Here is a 6,000-nt window from a genome sequence, read left to right as displayed (position 1 = left end):
CATGGCGAGTGCATTATACTGTGTGGAAGACCATGGCGAGTGCATTATACTGTGTGGAAGACCATGGCGAGTGCATTATACTGTGTGGAGGGCCATGGCGAGTGTCTTATAGTGTGTTGAGGACCATGGCGAGTGTCTTATACTGTGTGGAGGACCATGGCGAGTGTCTTATACTGTGTGGAGGACCATGGCGAGTGCATTATACTGTGTGGAGGACCATGGCGAGTGTCTTATAGTGTGTGGAGGACCATGGCGAGTGCATTATACTGAGTGGAGGACCATGGTGAGTGCATTATACTGAGTGGAGGACCATGGTGAGTGCATTATACTGTATGGAGGATCATGGCGAGTGCATTATACTGTATGGAGGATCATGGCGAGTGCATTATACTGTATGGAGGATCATGGCGAGTGCATTATACTGTGTGGAGGACCATGGCGAGTGCATTATACTCTGTGAAGTGTGGAGAGGTGTGGGGCCATTATATTGTATGGAGGGCTGTGTGGGGGTCACAGTTGGGGGATCATACTGTGTTGGGGTCACCATACTTTGCCTTGGGAGTTGAGGTGGGGTACAATAGGGTCATTATACTGTGAATGTGGAGGAATTCACCATGGGAGTATCATACTGTGTTTGGGGGACACTTTTGTTGGCATTACACTTTATGGGGCAATGAAAAAGGAATCTAGGACTTCAGCAGGAGGAAAATTACTATGTAAAGGCTGGAAAGTTGTGAGATCTGCTTTTCTGTGACCTCGACAATTATTTACTCTTTTTTTGGGGGGGGGAGGCCCAATTAGAACTTCTGCTATGGGGCCCCATGATTCCTATGTATGCCCCTGTATGGCAACATAAGGTATTTACAAAAATACTTAGTTAAAAGGTGTAAATCGATGGGGCATTATAATGGATTGGACCACCTTCTATATAAAAAGTCCTACCTATATTGTGCCCATATACAGCTAAACCAAAAGGTGCAATTGCATCCTCAATTACTTGAAGGAAATACTGACTAGAGAACTTGAAGTGCAGTCTGGCACGTCTGCTGGATTTATGTCCTGTCAACAAAATTTTTTTACAGTGTTAAAAATGTGGTCTACTGAACTTTCTAAAAAAAAAAGACATAGAACAAAATACATAATACGGGCTCATTCAGACATCAGAGTTTGGTCCACGTTTCATCAGTTTTTTTCGGACGACGAACAAAAAAAGTTTCTCCATCTTTTCCTATCTATGAAAAATGAACACCACTGATGGCATCCAAGTGACACCTGATTTTTTTATGGCCCCGAGCACTTGCATTGTTGATTTTCATCCAGCACTCGGATAAATATTTTGGGTAGGTCTCTGCAATTTTGTGTTGACAGCTCGGTGTGCGAAAATCCACTTACATGTGAGCAGTCTCATTCACTATTATAGGTACGAATGTTTGCATCTCCCTAAGAAATTAAAAAGTAATTGTATTCATTTAACTTACATATGTCCAAATGTAAAAGAGCTAACGTATTTTCTTTCATTTACTTGCGGCAATGTCTAATTTATTGGAACTTTGCGGCACATTTACTGCTGTACCTGAATTCTGCCATGTGCCATATTTTTAAGATTATGTTCCTATAATGAGTATTTGGAGTATTTTTGATGCTGAAGAATCTCTGCAGCATTCCTGCATCTATTAGCTTAACCAGGTTACTTGCGTTTATTCATTGCGTTTGTTTTTTAGTGCATTTCTACATGTGTTTTTCTCGCATTTTTGACGCTGCGTTTTTTGTCTCTTTTTGTTATGTCATGTTATAATTAAAGCTGCTTTGTTTTTGATGCTTCTTGGCATTTTGCTTTGACAAAACGTCTTTGATACATTCGTGTTAGGCTGTGTGCTACGATGTAGATTTAATGCATTTCCGCGGTGCCATTTCCACCTCAAAAACGCATTAAAAACGCTTGTTAAGTTGTCTGCCGTGTTTCCCAATGATAATCCGCATGTGCTGTGAACATGCTGCGGAAATTTCCGCTGCGGATTATCATTGTGGAAAAATCTGCAGCACAACCATTTCTTGTGCGTAAAGGCGGCTAAATAGCCGCCATTGAATTGCACTGAACCACATAACATCCACATGTACACCGCGTGCAGAATTATTAGGCAAATGCGTATTTTGATCACTTCGATACTTTTTATACATGTTGTCCTACTCCAAGCTGCATAGGCTTGAGAGCCAACTACCAATTAAGTAAATCTGGTGATGTGCATCTCTGTAATGAGGAGGGGTGTTGTCTAATGACATCAACACCCTATATAAGGTGTGCTTAATTATTAGGCAACTTCCTTTCCTTTGGCAAAATGCGTCAGAAGAGAGATTTGACGGTCTCTGAAAAGTCCAAAATTGTGAGATGTCTAGCAGAGGGATGCAGCAGTCTTGAAATTTCCAAACTTTTGAAGCGTGATCACCGAACAATCAAGCGTTTCTTGGCAAATAGCCAACAGGGTCGCAAGAAGCGTGTTGGCCAAAAAAGGCGCAAAATAACTGCCCATGAACTGAGGAAAATCAAGCGTGAAGCTGCCAAGATGCCATTCGCCACCAGTTTTGCTATATTTCAGAGCTGCAGCGTTACTGGAGTATCAAAAAGCACAAGGTGTGCGATACTCAGGAACATGGCCAAGGTAAGGAAGGCTGAAAAACGACCACCTTTGAACAAGAAACATAAGATAAAACGTCAAGAATGGGCCAAGAAATATCTTAAGACTGATTTTTCAAAGGTTTTATGGACTGATGAAATGAGGGTGACTCTTGATGGGCCAGATGGATGGGACAGAGGCTGGACCAATAAAGGGCAGAGAGCTCCACTCCGACTCAGACGCCAGCAAGGTGGAGGTGGGATACTGGTATGGGCTGGTATCATCAAAGATGAACTTGTGGGACCTTTTCGGGTTGAAGATGGAGTGAAGCTCAACTCCCAGACCTACTGCCAGTTTCTGGAAGACAACTTCTTCAAGCAGTGGTACAGGAAGAAGTCGGTATCGTTCAAGAAAAACATGATTTTCATGCGGGACAATGCTCCATCACATGCATCCAACTACTCCACAGTGTGGCTGGCCAGTAAAGGTCTAAAAGAAGAAAAAGTAATGACATGGCCCCCTTGTTCACCTGATCTGAACCCCATAGTGAACCTGTGGGCCATCATAAAATGTGAGATCTACAGGGAGGGAAAACAGTAAACCTCTCGGAACAGTGTCTGGGAGGCTGTGGTGGCTGCTGCACGCAATGTTGATCGAAAACAGATCAAGCAACTGACAGAATCTATGGATGGAAGGCTGTTGAGTGTCATCATAAAGAAAGGTGGCTATATTGATCACTAATTTTTTGGGTGTTTGTTTTTGCATGTCAGAAATGTTTATTTCTAAATGTTGTGCACTGATGTTGGTTTATCTGGTGAAAATAAATAAGTGAGATGGGATTATATTTGGTTTTTATTAAGTTGCCTAATAATTCTGCACAGTAATAGTTACCTGCACAAACAGATATTCTCCTAAAATAGCCAAATCTAAAAAAACCCCACTCCAACTTCCAAAAATATTAAGCTTGGATATTTATGAGTCTTTTGGGTTGATTGAGAACATAGTTGTTGATCAATAATAAAAATAATCCTCTAAAATGCAACTTGCCTAATAATTCTGCACACAGTGTATACATGTATGCATGCAGATGTTATGCGGTTCAATGCGCGGATGGTACACCGATCTGGAGAAGAAGAGACTCTCATCCGACCTGGGTACCATTAGTAAAAAAAGAATTAACACTTAAAAAAAAAAAAAAAATCATTATACTTACCTCTCCGGTGGCCCCCGGTCTCCTTCTCTGGTGGCGTCCTCTGTCCTCGGCGTCCCACGGTGTTCTGAAAGTACCTGCACTGACGTCATTTAGTCATGTGATGGTCACGCGACCGCTGATGTCGGCAGTCGGGTGACCTGTCAGCTGACTAAATGACGTCAACACATTGAATGATCTGAAGAATGAAGGCACAGAACACAGGTGTAAGTATGCTCAGTACAAAGGACTTGACTGACGGATACATCTGCACCACATAGGTATGTGTCTCTTTTTGTAATAGGGATGTTAAACACAATTATAGTTGTCAGCCTTTACCACTTCAGAGTACATCAATGGGATTAGTTCAACATGTTATGGTATCACGTAGGTAAAGAAACTCCAAATGTTCTTGTCTTTTGCTCCTCCAAAGCATATCCTCGGGCAGCTGCAGATAAAGACATACAAATATGCATGGGACATACTTATATCTTTGGGTCCCATCAGTTTCCCGCTGTTACTTTAATTCTGTTCAGTCTTCATTTTTTACTGTATGTAGGTAATTAACTGAAAGAAAAGTTTATCAAAAGCGACCAGTTAATAGCTGAGTCACTGATTTACAATGTGTAGTACCTGGATCAATCATCAATTGTACTATAAATACAGGGGTAAAGGTGTTAATATCAGACAAATAAAGGGAAGTTGACGCGCCCCCCTGGGCCATATTCTTTAGGGGAATACCCGGAGCCGGATCAGATGGGGGTTGTAGTCTCCGAGTGGCTGTGACCCGGTCCGTGCCCAGGGTGTCAAGCTCAGTGTGTGTGGCAGTCCTACAGATGTTACAAAGTTCGTTATGTCGACTACGCCACCCGTTGGATTGCGGTCACTACGGCCGCCGCTGCAGCAGGGTCCGCTGAGGCTGATGGTGTTGGTGCAGCTTTAGATAGTATAACCCCCAACGGGAGGGGTATGGCCTCAGGGGGTCAGGTGCAGAGGATGGGGGTTGTGGTGGTGCAGCGTAGATGATAAGTAAAGACAGAGTCGGGTTGTGCAGTTCAGGGTGTTTACTTACTGCAGATATTCCGGTCACTCCGGCCTTCAGTGACCACCCGAGCCGTGCTGCGTCCACCAGGTCCTGGATTCAGCCAACCCCCAAGCAAGTCCGGAGCGTGTCCCTGAGCCCTCCTTCTTGTCCTTTCTTCTGGCCGTCCCCACCAGGGATCCACCTAGGTCCAGCTCCCTCGGGCCTTCTGTTGGGAGACCCTTGGCCTTGGGTTCCCTGACCCTCCTCGTGGTATGCCTTCGTGGTGGATGTGGTGGGTGACCGTGACAAACGCTGCCCACGGTCTCCGGTCTCTGGCTGGGGAGTGTTTTTGCCCCCACCAGCTTGGGTTCCGGTACCCTGTGCCGACTCTTCACCCGGGGATTTAATTTGGGTTCTTGGAGTCCTTTTCTTCTGTTTCCCCCTCTGGGTCTCTCTCTCTCCTCTCTCACTCTGGGTCTCTCTTCTCCTCCGCTCGCTGACTTTCTCTCTGCAACTGACCCTGTCCTTAGTTGGTGCCCACCTTATATACACCCTCTATGTGTGAGCTCAGGTGACCAGCACCCAATGAGCTCCTATCTTTACCCAGGCTGCTCCCCCTATCTGCCCCTACACTACTTGGGATGTACCACCCCCCTCCCACTCCAGCCAGGAACAGACTCGGTCGTACGTGCACATTTCTAAGTGGGAGTACCGTCGGCCTGTTCCTCGGAAATGGGATGTGTGTAGTGCATGCAGCCTACCGAGCTCAGTTTCACACTCCTTCCTTACCCGGGAGTGGAATATCACACCTCTGGGTTGAGGTGCAATACCCCTGTAGCAGCCGAATCCTCAGGGTGCTACATTCCCCCCTGGTAAATCACAGCACGTCCTCGGGCTGTAAGACATAAACACCAAAAACATACATTTTTTTTTTTTTTTTCATAAACATATAAAACATATAAAACATCATATAAATTAGCAGCATCAATAAAACTTTTTATAATAAACATTCTCGTCGCCTCTGGCTCCTCCTCCGGTCACTGTGCAACGTGTGACCGGGTAAAGTGCGACAGTCTCTCTGGAAAACTGGTTTTCCTATAAAACCGGTAGGGGGCGCTTTAGGACGCGCAACTATATACAGGGATATGGCCGCTCTCAGTCCTCGGCCAGTTAAG

This window comes from Phyllobates terribilis, unplaced genomic scaffold, assembly GCF_046119375.1.
Source record: "Phyllobates terribilis strain yellow unplaced genomic scaffold, ASM4611937v1 Scaffold_3__8_contigs__length_932513732, whole genome shotgun sequence".
NCBI classification, from domain to species: domain Eukaryota; kingdom Metazoa; phylum Chordata; class Amphibia; order Anura; family Dendrobatidae; genus Phyllobates; species Phyllobates terribilis.
Note: the sequence above shows the minus strand (reverse complement) of the source record.